A 15,278-nucleotide genomic window follows, 5' to 3' on the forward strand; every position below is an offset into this window, starting at 1 on the left:
AGGGCATGATACTTAATAGGAATAAGACACATAAAAATGGTTGTTGACTGTTTCTCTGTTTCTCTGATGGCCCATAGGAATACTACTCAATTGGGATCTGGGTCCTCATTGCTGGATTCTGCAGTGGGTTGTTTACAAGTCTCAAGTGTAGCATTTAAAATCTGATCTGTGGAGGTTTTTTTCTCCCCTGGACAAAGTTGATAAGCAGCTTTAAATGTCTGCCACCTACCCAACACAATGGGATGATAACTTCTGCCATGAATTAATCAAGCTGCTTGTTAAAAAAACATTATCTTGCCACTCTTCTTCCAAGTCCTTTTGAATTCAGACAAATTTAACTGCTTTCTCTTCCATAAAAATGATACGCTAAGGTTAATAACAGTTCAGGAGCACTCTAAGGTATGATTTTGCTGCGCGGTGTTTCTCAGGTTAAAAAAGAGCCTGATGGGTGCACCTGGAATGAGAGCCTGGCTTGCATTGTTCCTCAAGGGAAGGGGTGGATCACTTGAGCAATTAAAATGAAGGACTGAAATTGCAAGGCTCTTAGGTGCTGTGCCCTTTCTCTGCCAGAGGAGAGCAGAGAGGTGGGAGAGTGTGGTCCCCACACCAGCGTGCTGGGCCTCCATGGCAGGATGCTGTGCCTGTGGAAACAGGGGCAAGGACATCCCACTGCTGCTGTTCCCTGCCTAGCCACCTTCCAGGCACGGCTGTCCGGCTGTCCGTGTGCCTCCAGCTCTGGGCACAAAGGGGTGATGGCACTCACCTCCTGTGTCAGGTTGTCACGAGGATTAATTTATTACAGTGAGTGCAACAATTACAGAACCTTCTAAAGAGGCTGTAGAGATGGTATACAGTCAGTGTTAGTTGTCCCCTTGTTCTTGTCTCCTGTTTTGTGCTCCTGTAGAAAGGCTTGCAGCAGCATTTCCTCGTGCTCACTGAGATGTCTGGGAAGAGCCCCACCATACTGCGTGGGCAGTGAGGCACAGCATGGGGAGAAGAAGTTAAATCATCCTCATGCTTCCCTGCCAGAGGAAGAGCTGCAGAGGCTGGCAAAACCCCACCAAGGAGTAAAAGGGTCAGTTCTTGTAGTTCCTCCTCAGCTGTGCTTCCCTTCTATCCTTCCACCTGTTGTATATCTTGAGGAATTATTCCCTTAGTTTAGCTACTGTGAACTTATTTTTTCAGGCGAGCATCCTCCAGCTCCCTGCCTGCTGGGTACACGTGGTGCCTCTGTGTACTCACCTGTAAGTGCATGCTGGTCCCAGGGAAGATGTTCCCCAGCCAGCTCACTCCTGAGAGCGGTGTGCAGTCACGAGAGGGGCTACCCCCCATCTCTGCTGAGTCCCACCGTGACGTTTCCCCCTCTCTCAGCCCCAAAATTATCAAGCTAGCCCAGAGATCCGAGGCCTTGAGAGGAGGAATATCAGGAGATGGGCAAAGATTTCCAAAAGAGGCTCTTGCCCCAATGTGGTTTTCCAGCTCTTTATTCTATCATGTCCAGGGGAAGAGCGGGGCAAAAAGAGAACGAACAGGAAGGGTCAGGGGTTTATCTAGGCTCTGGACTGAGAGGGCTTCTCTGGCTCTCCGCCAATCCCATCGGGGCAGGAAGGAGGGGTCCAGGTTTATCTGATCAGAGTCACAGGGGTCCAGGGAATGGGGAAACATGGCTTGAGCGCAGTGTAACACCCCCGGGTGTCGGGGCGTGCAGGGGCTCGCAGCTCCCTGCAGCAGATGGATGTGGTGTGGGGAACACAGCAGCAGCACAGAAACCAGGCAAAGGAATAGAGCGGGATCACTTGTTTGAGTTCCAAGGAAGTTCTATTCCCCAGAGGATTCAGGGACAAGCGACAATAACTGAGGGCAAAAAGGAGAGGCCTTGAAGGAGAGGTGGGAATAAGGGGTGGACACAGCCTTTTACCAATAGGAAGGCATTAGGGGAGGGGCGCAGGGTAAGGGCTATCCAATAAAAGCCACTGAGGGGAAGGAGACAACCTTGCTCCCCATTCTTGCTTTGAGGAGGGGGATGAAGGACAGGGAACATTCCAGAGGGAACAAGGAGACTGGCAGGTGTATTGACATACACTTGGCAGGAAAAATTTGGGGTAAACAACTCAGGACTGAACCATTAGGGAAGCCAAATGGGGTACATGGAATGAACCATTACAAACTTACAATAAGAAATATTTAAAACCTACTACAGAAAGGGAGCAAGCTACTCCCAAGCAGTAGCACTAAGCAATGTTGCATTTTGCTGTGTCTCTTGAAATTCATAGATCTGATCTTTTCCTGACCTGACAGACCTCCCGTCTCTTACCACCATGCAGCCCACGGCCACTGCTAACATATGTCCTAGAGGTGGCTCAGATACTCTCACAAGGGGCACACTGCCCTTCAGCTGCCTCTTCCCTCCATGACCTGCCCATGTACACTAACACACAGCTTCCCACTCCTCTATAAAGTTTCTTTGTTTTTGCTACTCTTCACACTATAGCAGAAGGGACTCTTAAAATGCCTTTTTTCTTTTCTAATTTTAAGGCCTTTCGAGCTAGGAGAAGGTATTTTAGTACTTTTCAGAGCCTGAGCTGCCATGGTGTGTGCTGCAAGAGAAGCAAGAACACCACACACTGAAAATCACAGTCTGGTTGAGTGGAGAGGGTTCCCACTGTATGCTCTGTGTGTGACTATTCCTGGAAAACCTGTGAATTTTCTGAGTGGAAGGCTGTGGGAAAGATTTATCTCTGACATATTGTCTCCTTATTTCTCTTCTTTGAAGAGGGTAGACAGCAGCACCAATGGTTTTACACTGATGACAGCCTAATTATCTAACAAGAGCCAGGCACAGTAAAACCCACAAGGGCTAGGGGAGGAGCAGTTTTCTACTTACATCCCAAACTCTTACTGCACTCAAAACTAGATTATCCATGAGCTTTCCACAGTCTTTTTATGAAAAAGTTCTTTTCTGCTTAGTTTAAGTTTGGCTTTTTCCTGTTTGGAAAGATAGAACTGGGCCTGCTAACTTAGAATTTAGAATTTGTCTAAGTTGAGGAAGAAAACGTGACTCAAGAATTTTCCATTGACAGACCTCTAGCAAAACTCTAAGATTTGACCTGCTAAACATCTAGCAATTACCTATCTCATTAACTACTTTCTTTTCTTCAGATAAAAGCAACTTTTTAATTTTACTTAGCATTTTCCTGTTACTGAATATCTTCTTATCAGTGAATAGTGAATAGTTCTACACACAAAAAACCCTGCTTCACATATCCAAATTGCTTCCTTCCTGCTATAAATGGATGTTTAGCATAGTAATCTGGAGTGAAAGGCACAAGATTAGCAATGCAGCCACTGAGAGTGTGTTATTGTGTTGGGCTTTTCTTTGGTTTCTACTTTCAAATAGCTTTATTCCTAAAGAACGTGGAAGTTACATTTTTAGCAAGTTGCTGGTTTCTGTACAGAAGGAAAATACCTTTTTCAACCCCAGTACTGACCTGCCCTTTCTAGTCACCAAGGAAAATACTTTGAATCACAAAAGGCACATAAAAAAGCTTTTAATCCTACAATTTTTGTTAATGATATGCTGAATGCTATGGAATTAAATTGCCCTGAGAATCCTAATTAATTGAAAATCAGGTCCCCAATTCATCTTGTTAAAAACAGGACCTATTTTTAACAATCTGAGCTATTAAAATCAGGATATATTCCTAAGGAGACATGCAGATTTTTTTTTTTTTTTGTATGTTTTCTGTTTCTTGAGCCCTTGAACTTGGTGTTTGTGTGCTTTTATCACCAACTGTCAAAGCTCTATATTTTTTTCCTTTAACTGGAAAGGTTCCTGTAAGCCTCATGAGATGAGCTTTAAGAAGAACATAACGAATTGCAGAAGCATAATAAATAGCAGTCATTGGCAGCACTAGATCATTCCTCCCTCTAGTGGCTGGCTCGCTCCAGTGACAGCAAGTGGAGCTCTTTATTAACATCTCGAGGAATTATTCCCTTAGTTTAGCTACTGTGACTTATTTTTTCAGGTTAGCATCCTGAGGTAATGTGATGAATCCTGAGGGACCTCCAGTTCCCTTCCTGCTGGGTAATCCATGATACCTCTGTGTACACATCCGTGACTGTGTTATTTGACCAGACTTTCAGTTTTTCAAGGTCACCTCTACAGTGTTCTCAAGCTTTTCCAATCCCTTCTGTACATTTTATTATATGATTCCTAGTAGCAGTCAGGTAAAGTATGTTGACCTAGTTCTATTGCATTTCTGTAGTCCAGCAGGGTGATTTATCACAGCTGATCTCTGATGTATATTAAATTGCAAAAGTGATGAATTTGAAGCAGCTTAGTTTGTCTAGTCATGGTGCAACACCTTGTTTAGGTGAGCAGGAGACCAGCGCTTCTTCCATCTCCTTGGATGTGTCAGTGCATGCCCATACAACAGCAAGCATCTCAGGTGTGTTCTTGTCATTAACAACTGACCCATCCCTCCTGGATAATTCCAGGAAATGTAAATCTGCTGCAGAGTTGAAATGCTCAAACTAATTTTGCTTAGTTTGAACCCCCATATATATTTAGTTGGAGGGACCGAATTCAATGCATTGACAAATTGGCCCTTACCTAACACATCACAAGAGAAACCAGAGTCCCAGGACACTGAGCAGCACTTTGAAGGTGGCATCCCACCTGTACATGGCATACTGATGTTCAAACATCATCACACAGGTCTCTGCCCTGGTGATCCTGACAATAACAAATGCATTAATGTTATCATAATGTTGTTGTTTTCCTAATCAAGGTGAAAGAGCAGTCAAAATACCTGCTGTATGTAAAACAGCCATTGAAGGAAGAGGTCATTTGAGGAAGAGGGTACTTACCCATCTAACAAAATTAAATTATGTAAGTTCAGGGCAAAATTCTGTCTCTCCTCATTAGAGTTGTGAGGCTTTAAGAAGGAATACAAGTTTCATTACAATTTACTTAAAATTGACGTTTTAGGCATTAAATAGGTTACTGAAGTTTTACTACCCTTTTCAACAGGTTACTGAAGTTTCATTAGGCTAGAGAGCTTTTCAAGCAGTTTTGTCATACCTCAGCAAAACCATTGACTTGAGATAATATTATATCCACACCAATCACCATCCATAGTCAATAATGGTTTTAATCAGAAAATATACTTATTCTCAAGTATCTTTTGACCATCACTCCAAACATTCTTTAGTCTTGATTAACCAGGTATTCTGCTTTATATACAATATCAGTCTCTGGGGCTGAAGATTACTATTGCAATTGTTCTGAGACCTTCGCTTCCAGTAATACAATAAAAATTTGGTGCTGCTATTCATTTTCATCAAAGAAGCTCAGTTATGTTTGCTGACTTTAGTTTAGCATTACAAAGCCACCTACAGCCACAGAGGTGCTGTAGGGATGTATTAACACATGTGGAATGTTTTCTGAGGCTGAGGGTTTATATTACTTCTCCTCCAGGTCACACAGCAAATTTCAGTCCACATTGGAATCTGAACCCATGAACAACCATCAATTGTTTGTAGTTTTAAATGTCAGCAGATGATATTTATCCAGAAAAATTCAGAGGGGTTTTTGGGGGCTGTTTTTTTGTTGTGTTGGGGTTTTTTTTTCTGTTATGGTGTTTTAATCAAAAGCATAGATATCCAAGTATTTTCATATCCTGAGCAGGACCAAAGGCCATCTTCAGCTTCACCATGTATCCTTCAACATAATGTACCATATATATTTTGTCCTGAAGAGGGGTTGTTCTCTTAACTCGTTCACCAAGTGTTTGTTTTGTGGTTTAGATGGGATAGAGAGCGCTCTAGAAATCAGTATTGAACTAGCTTTAGCCCCTTCAACAAACACAGATTTGTGCTTATTTTTTTTTCCTTTATTTTTTCATTGGAAAAGAGTAGTGTACCAATTCCGTAAACCATATATTTTAATTCCAAGTATAGAAATTAAATTCAAAAAAATATTTGGAAATATTTAAGAATGCCTGCTGTTACAGGTCAAGAAGCTACCTGACTTCCTCAGGGTTAAGGCTTTCTTCCTTTAAAATGAGCTGCACAAGCCTTCTAGAGTTCCACAACCCTGAAGGGCATCCACTCTTTGGAAGTACTTTTTACATTCTCATTGCCTCCATCTGAGTCATTGTACTTGACATGATGGTGTGATGAATGACATGACAACTGGTTGTCTGTTCCTTTACTAACAGAGCCAAATAAAGGTTTCAGGGTATTTCTGGTTCAGGGGATTAAAAAAATACCTATTTCAAAGAATTACAAAAAAAATTCCTTTTCAGTCCCATGCAGGATTTTGCATTATTATGAAGATTTCTTAAGACATTTATTTATTTGGTTCTCTCATGCTCAAAAATAAAATTGGTTCTACTTTATCAGGGTTTATTCTATACAATTTTGGCCCAACAACATCCTATAACACAAAGTATATGTTCAGGTTAGGGGTTTTTTAGAAGGAGGCAAAAAAGCCTAAAAATGTGTGTTAAGCATTATTTCACATTTTTTCAACAAATTTCCTATTGATCAGAAGATTTGGATATCGACTTCAGACTTCAACCTTCAGATATTTAGTGCTTTGGCCCTGTTTATTGGAGCATTGGCAACACAACTTGCCCAAACCACTACATAACCACTGAAATAACAGGTTATCACCTCATGTTGTATCTCAGAACAGCAAACAGGTCCTTTTGTAATTACTACAGAACAAAACTGGAAAGACGTTGGAATGGAAAGAGATAATATTAAAATATATGTGGATAACTGGGGGTTTGGAATTAGTTTGGCTTGTTTTGAGGAATTTCTTTTGATGTAAAAGCATTTGAAGGGAAAGTGATAGCTTCTTCTTTTCCTCTGAGGAATAGCTGTGGTAAAGTTATATGGAGAGAAATTCTCCCTGCTCCTGGGGTATTGCTTTTGCTTTATAAGATCAGTGAGAAAAGATAAAATCCCCCAGAGCAGCAGACTGCTGCCCAGATTATCAGTAAAGAATTTTCCAGAAACCCTACTGCATACCATCATTTTTTGTATTACTTGCTATCCAGACATTACCTTAAGTGAAAACATAGATTAAAAGTTACTATTTCTAGCTTCTTTGGTATGACAGGAGAAATTGCAGGGTTTTATTTTAGCAAGTTTCTCCAAAAATCTTTGCTTTTTTTTATCAGGAAGGGACAGCTGCAAGTAATATCTGAGCTCCAACCTGTACTTATCCAGTCTCACCTTGAGAAAATGGCTGTAGAGTTATCCAGGAGCTCACTGCTCTGTTTTACCACACCCCCAACCCCAACCCCAACCTCAGGAGTAGCTGGATCCTATTTCAAGTCACCATCTTCCAGGTGTCTGCAGGGAAACAAAATGTACTAAGTGAGAAACACTTGTTTATAAAAGAAGAAAAGGCAGGCTTCTCTTCAAGCATTTTAAACAGCTTGGTGTTCTTCAAACACAAAACAGCTAAAATGGAGAATACTGAAGTAGCCACTTAATAAGAGGGCATACATGATCATTCAAAATTACCCCATCAAGAGGGAAGAGGAGGGAAAATCCATAGTCACCACCAGCACATATTATACTCACAGCATTTAGCAGGTACCATGCTTTGCCTTGTACTGAATCCTGCTGCCTCAAATTTTCACTTGGACATAGGGCTGTTACTCAGAGAAGTAAGAAGGTGAGCTCACCCCCTTAGCTGAGTTGGATTGAGGATTATTCCCTTCTCCCTGGCAGATTTTCTAGCCTACTCTCCTCATTGCTTTAAAATGTGCTTGCTTTTCAGTTTCTCCAGCAATTTGGCATGTGTTGCACATCTGTACGGATGGTGTTGAATCCGCTGCTTTTGCTTTTTTTTATTTCCCTTTACTAGGTAGCCAAAAGTTTTGAAATGGCAGAATACTGAATAGGAAGTGGAAAAATTGCTGCATATGTAAAGCACGTTTTTTTGGAAAATGCAGGTGTCTGTTTATGTATGTGAAGATTTTGGAGTAATGTTGTTGACTTGCAAAACTAAGATACTTCCCTAATCTCACTGGGAGCTGTTTATGCAGATCTAATCTGGATGTTTGAGAATGTCTTTCTGAAGGAGGTGACTCAAATGCAGTTATGTGGCAGGGCTTGCAGGCACATGGCCATGCAGTGTGTGGGTGATCACTGCCTGGTTTCAAGTCCAGGAGGACGTGTGGAATTGAAGACACTGAAAGCTCAAAATGCATTGCAAGTTTTCAGGAAAAAAATTGCTCTTCATAAATAAATACTGCAGTGACATTCACCAGAGCAAATACTTTCTTAGTATTTACCTAGTAAACATTATTTGTAGGTAAATACTGCCCAATATTGTAACTTGGAGTAATACAGGAGGGCTGTTCAGTTACAGGAAATCTGCCCAGAAGATGCCTTTTAGTGAGCTGGAGCTCCATCCTCCCACTCCCGGGAGCAAGCCAGAGCTCCTGCATAAATCCTGGTGCTAAGCAGGCAGAGCTGGTTGTGCTGCCAGCTCAGCACACTGCCAGGTGACATTCCTGAAAAGTAACTGCTTTCCTTTTGTGGTTTGGCAGAGAGCTTTGGTGTTCCCACTGGCAGAATTAATCAAACTCTTAACAAATGAATGGGGGAGAACTGAAAATTTAGCTAAGCAGGTGAGATCTGAGCTTGTGGAGACTGTGATTTTACAAGGACTGCAACAGATATCTTCTTTATATTCTTTAGGCCTTCTTGTACCTAAAGGGAGGCTACAAGAGGGACAGGGACTTTTTACTAGGTCATGTAGTGATAGGACAAACAGGAATGCTCAAATTCCTAAAATAAGAATTAATCTGAGGAGACTGCAGATTACTTTTAAGTTTCAGTTGTGAGGAGAGAAGGCACTGAAGTAACCAAGAATGGAAAGTGATGTGGAATCAGATAGATAAGCCTGGCCTTGAGGAGGAGAACTGAAGGAGTGGCTTCTATAGGAAGGGAGGTATAACTTTTGTGTGGCAAAGAGTTCATCAAAGCAGTGGTGGAGGGCTTCATTCTCACCCCAGCAAGGTCCAAAGGGCTCCAAGCAAGGCTGTGAGTATGGCTGACCTGCTCAGGCCCTCAGGCAGTCTGCATTCTCAGTCCATTACATCTGATGGAAGGCAAGATCTTTTCCAGCTTGGGTAAATATATTTCTCTGTGCTGGCTTCCTGGGATCACTAGTGCCCATTCAAAAGACACTTGAGCTGAAAAAGGCAAGAGCCTTTGTCATGCATTTGGTCTAGGCTCAGACAAATTGCCTCCAGCAAGGACATGTACCCAGTAAGATTGGCAGTAGGGGGCATTAAGGCTTTCCTCAAAGGGTCTTCTAAGAGGAGAACTGTTCTTCTCAAGCTGGCTGCTGTCAACAATGTTACATCTTACCCTCCTTATCATGACAAGATAGGATGGATTTGTCTTCTAGTGTAAACAGAAAATGGTTTCACACAGAAACAGCTTACCCTGGCATCACTGGGTTGAGCTGGTTCATCTGGGTGGAACTATTTCTACTTTTCAGAATCTCTTTTCACTCTCTGGGATGGAAGAGTGCTCACAACTATTCCCACGCACACACATGCACATGGCAATCAGAACCAGCATGTAGACCAGATTTCTGATTAAAGAGAATTGTATAATGTCTGTCTTCATCATCTTCCATCTGCTTTTCTTGCCAACTCAAATGTATATGTGCCACTTTTGTGCTGTGCTCTATTCTTTCACTATGTCTAGAAAGCAAGGAGAAAATAGAGTATGTCAAAGACAAGGGAAATGTTCCTTAAATACAGTAGCCTGTGGTATTTTTTGATTGTACAAGGTACCTGAGAGGATCTTTGAGATAAAAGGGAAGGTTTGTTTTAAAGTATATGTGAATTTTTATTCAATAGTCATCTTTGTTTGCTAATATTTTAATAACTAAAGATTGCTCATGAAATAAATTCATGCAACCTCAATACCTCTATATCCCAAAATAAGAAAAAGAACCCCAAAGCTTCTGTGTCCTTTGAGAGGAAAGCAGGATTGTAACAAAATCACACTGGCAATAGTCAGACATGGAGGTTTTTAAAAGGGACTGGGCTTTTTAGAAATATTTGCTACTGTAAAACATTGATCAAGTTCCTGCTGCCCTCAAACAAATGAACAGACAGGACACCATATGCTCACTCAAAAACTGCACAACAGCTGGAGGTAGATGTGTACTACTAAATTATGGGGGGGCTTTTGGATTGTTTTGTTTTTTTCCTTTTTAAGTGCTTTCTTCTATTTCCCAAGAGAATCTGAAAAATCAGAGACAAATACACCATACTGCAATTTCTGCCTCTTCTCACCATGGGAAAAACTCCATGTCACAGGCATGTCCATGTAGTTTTGTGATATGTGTTGGCTGGTCCAACTAGCAATAGCAGACAATTTCTAGTCTGGTAGTAGAAGCAAAAGGAAGAAATGTCATTTTTTTGTTTATGGCATTGTTTTGCTCTTCTGCAGATAAGCTTTTCCTGTATATCTCCAAGTTTTGTAATTTTCTTTCTCCCACTTGACCCTTTAGCAAGGCCTGGACATAAAGAGAGGTTTTATTGGGATTTTTTTTTTTTTAGCTTCGAGGCAGGAACTCCCCATGAGGAGGTTCATTTGTTTATAAACAAGAAAGCAAAAGGAGATCTTCAAACCCAGAAAAATCTGGCTTGGAGAGGGTAGATGCTAAAAACTGTTTATGTGCTGCCCTTGTCTCCATCAGTGACATGAGAGCCTCCTGTTCACTGCACCAAGAAGCAGCAGAATATGGATGCCAACACAGAAAAACTACCCCAGCCTGGCTGACCCATGTCATGACCAGGATCAGAGAGCTGCACATCAGTAAATTGTTCTCTCCATCTTCCTCTCTGGTGTCCTTCAGTGTTCACCTTGTGTAAGGCTGCACTGGATTATTCTACCTTCTAGCAACATTAAAATGCAAATAAAATTAAGCACACAAATGTATGTTGGATGTGCCCACCAGCCACACCAGAGGTGGGGTATTCAGCAGAGGATAATTTATCCCCATGGAACCAAACTGTCAATTGTATGTAGCAAAATTGAGAGCTGGGATACTCAACAGTAGTGGTTTGAGACTTTTTTTTGTTTGTTTTCGTGTTGCATGTGGTGCATTTTTTGAGGTCTTCTTCTTTGTTTGAAGGCAAGTTTTAGCAAATTCCTCTGCTGGCTTACAGAATTATTTGGGGCCTATTTCTGGACTTTTACTTTACTCTGCTTTGTCATTTTCTGTTGGCAGAATACAATACCCATCTGGCACAACACTGTACTTAGTGCTATGATTCTGACTGCTGAACTTGCAGAAGACAATACAGTCTCAGGACTACATTTTATTATATTGTATCTGGCCTAAAGTGGGAAAAAAGCAGCCATCACAAGGCTTGGTTTTCTCTTTCTTCATTCAGAAAGAAATGTGATAAATGAAAGTGTTTTTTATAACGAGCATGTATATGACAGAGTGCATTGTGCATTCCTAAATTAAAAGGAAATATTTTAAACTAAAATTGCCTGCTTATGTAAATCCCTTTTGTCTATCTCTGTCATTTGAAAGATATTTTCAAGGCATAGGAACTCTTCCAAGAATATATTCAATGTTATTTCACTGTTGATTGCTAACACTATATTTCAAACCCTTTGATATAGAATCACAGAATCACAGAGTGTTAAAGGCTTGGAATGGACCTTAAAGATCATCTAGGCCCCTCCCTTAGTGCCATAGGGCAGGGACACCTCCCACTAGACTGGGTTGTTCAAGGCCTTGTCCAAATTGGTTTTGAGGACTGCCAGGGTTGGGGCATTCACAGCCTCCCTGGGCAACCTGTTCCAATGTCTAACCATCCTCATAGTAAAGAATTTCTTCCTAACATGTAACATATTTTTTTTCCTTTTTTTCAGTTTGTAGCTTTTACTCTTTTCACTGTCTTTTCACTGCAATTCCTGATGAAGGGTCCCTCTCCAGCTTCCCTGTACCTTCCCGAGCAAAACAGCTGAATCTAGCTCCTCTCACAAATGTCTACACCAACCAACTCCTTACTCTGCAAATAATCAATGGGGGACCAGAATGTGTTTCATCTGAATTAAATCATGTAAATCATGCTAATATTGTATAAATACAAACACATCTGTAACAGTGAGTTAAAAGTATTTCTTACCATTCATGTTGCAACAGTGGTAGGGTCATTAGATGTGTGTGTTTTAAACACTTTCTTTTCTCTGAATGAAAACAGGAGAATAATCTTCAGTGTGTTTGAAATGTACAGAGCAGAAATCTCAGTGCAGTACGCAAAGATTGCCTTTATACATCTACATGATCTTCTGGTTCAGATGCTTCACTAGAACCTGTTTTCTGATTACATGAACATTCTCCTGCCTCTCAGAGCTTCTCATGGAATTTCTGTAGCATTTTGTCCTCATTGGTGGGGTACCTTGATCTTCTCTGATGCACAGTGCAGATCAGAGACACTTGCCTTCCTCTACCCGGGGGAGTATTTATTTATCTGCTGGGACTCAGCAGACTCCATTCCCACCTACTTCAGCTCAGGGCTGGCTCCCTCTCTTACAAATCCCCTCAGGAAACCCATAATGGCAATCAGCAGAGCAGCAGCAACACATAGCCCTCATATCTCCTCCTGGTGCCTCTTGCTGTGGTTTTTGGGAAGAACATCCAATAGTGCTGTGCCTTTCACCCTGTGTGGTATCCGCGTTGTGGCTGTGCTCCATCCTCTAGGTAAGGCCTGGGGTAAGGGCAGCAGTGTGGGGAAAAAGCATGGTGCAGCCAGTGTGAGTGTGGCACAGAAATGATGGAGCATGCTTGAGGAGCTTGTTTAAGAATCTTAATTAATTCACATCCCACTTCTGCCAAATAATACATCCAATGAAGTGAGTGGGGCCAAAAGACCATTTTGTATTGGCCAAAGAGCTGCCCAAAGTCTCAGTCCCTGGCATGTTGTACTTATTGTGAAATTACAATAGCAAAAGAGAAATTTAGGTAATGCAGGATAAAAAAGAGTCAGTCTTGAACCCTCAAGGAAGAAAAAGATTTTTCCATTTACATGTTACTGATAATAGTAACTCCAAGAAAATTAATTATACATTCAGATCTTGCATATCATACATAGTCAGATTTATTCCTAAGTGGCATATTATCAAAATTTCCAGTGGCATTTCAGCTGTTCATTAAACTTTACTGTAGGACATAGTGACGATTTATTACACAGCTATAAAGGCAGCAGTAATCATTATAAATGCAAGCTTTCAATGTTTCTTTCTCTATGTTTAAATCCTTTTTATTCTCCTTTTTTCCCCTACCACTGCATCTAATGAAACAGAGATGGTAGCAATCGGTAAGCAAGGAGCCACCTCCTTCAACAGCAGCCAATTACTTCCTCTGGTTTATACAGGAGATGGGAGGTGTGCACAGATTAAGATAAGTAGCCCCCTGTAAAATATGGTTCTGGATTTGTGTCAAACTAGCCAGTTGCATAGTGAGGAACAAAAACAAAAAAAAAAAAGACAGTTGTGCTGAGGACCCACATCTGAAAAAAAAAAGGGGGGGAACATCTACTTTTATGAGGAATTCCTTTGTTTCAAGCAGAGTCGTGAAAACAATATGCAACACTAATGCATACAGAAAATACATTTCTATACTCTTTGTGGTGGCTTTCCATGCCACTTCCATGAGTGTCTTACATGATCTTTACTCTGGCTGCCACAGCAAAATCTTTGTGCTATGGATACTTACATTTTGCTTTATTGGTTCCACTCTTTAAAGGGCATGTGCCTCAGCCCTTGCAGATTTCTGTCTGGTAATATCTGTGTATTGAATCTTATGATGTGCTGCAGTCTTCTTGCAAGCTCAGCTAATCAGTGGGCAGCAACAAGCCCCAGGTGACGTATTTGGCTAACTGGCAGCTAATCAAGTTGATTTGAATTTTGCATGTCACATATTGGCAGCCAACTGTTCACATCATAATCATAAAATACATTTTGAACCAATCTAGGAAATGCATTTCAGGCAACGCTGATCAGTTTGCAAATCTGCAGCATGGTGAAGTAGCTCACATGCATCAGAAAAATTATGTCTGTTGAATTATTCATTCAATTTTTCTTTAATCCAATAACAGGCAATATTTTTTTTTCCAAGAGTTACATGGTTAGTGTTAGTTACCAAAATGCAGTAAACAAATGTAACCATTAGTAACAGTTGATTTTTCACCATATTTCCTACCTTTTTTTGAGTTGTTTGGAGCACCATTTATTCTGATGTCTAAGCAAGTTTTGTCCTGTGGAATCAAATGGTGTAAGGGGTCAAGGAGTACAGAAATCACTGTTGTATTGCACTGTATGCACAGTGAAAATGGCAAGCAAGGGCTTTCTCTTCATTCTGCGACAGGAGTATCAGGTAATTAGCATAAGTTTACATATTTTTATTAGGAAGGTAATTAGCAGCCAGAGAATATAGTATTGTAGAGATGGACTAGGTTTTATTACAGTATTGGATGATTCAGAAATAGACCCAGTTTCTGAACTACTTAGGTGAGTGATTACATAATGGAATCGTCCTCCCAAAATGCATTGACAATTACCAGAATTGTGCATGCCACTGGGAAATTGCTGATACTAATTACCATCATTAGATTCTTGAATACAAAATATCTGCAAATGCTTCAGGAATTAGAAATAAAATGGATTCTCTTCTTTCAGGTCAGCTGTGCATATATTTCTAAAGACTAGGAGGCAAAGATTAAGCCTGTAGTTAGGTTACTGATTTTTCTTTCATATACCTGTAAACATCTCTATGAGATTTACATTTTTAAATGGAAAATTTAATTAATGTTTTAATTTGTTTTCTTTGTGATATGTTTTTTTAAATTAAAAAATATATCAAAGACTCACCCTTTTGATACCTTACAAAAGACATATCCCCCAAATAAACTATTTCATACAAGTGTATTTCTCTCACTTTTTGTGACTCACATCTTTATAGGATGCCTCAGGTTGTGAAGATGGCACTTAGCCAGCACATTCAGAGGATAAAGCATCTCACAAGTGGAGGATTGTTCTAGCTGACTCTTAGCACATATGGCAAGAAAATAGCAGAAATAGAAATTCCCTGGGGAATGTGGGGGGGAGGGGTTTTTGTTTGGTTTTGATTCCTTGTACATCTCACCTGTCACTTGTATTAAAAAACTAGGCAAAGTTATTCCTTCAGAAATATAATTTTGACTTTTAATCTT

The 15,278-nt window shown here is 40.6% G+C and overlaps 1 protein-coding gene across 13 annotated transcripts in view; it reads left to right on the forward strand.

Annotated features, from left to right (window-relative positions):
• Positions 1 to 15,278, forward strand: part of DLGAP1 (DLG associated protein 1) — a 405,586-nt gene that overhangs the window by 289,164 nt on the left and 101,144 nt on the right. The window lies entirely within an intron of this gene.

The sequence above is a fragment of the Lonchura striata genome, chromosome 2, assembly GCF_050655825.1.
Source record: "Lonchura striata isolate lonStrDom1 chromosome 2, ASM5065582v1, whole genome shotgun sequence".
Lineage (NCBI taxonomy): Eukaryota > Metazoa > Chordata > Aves > Passeriformes > Estrildidae > Lonchura > Lonchura striata.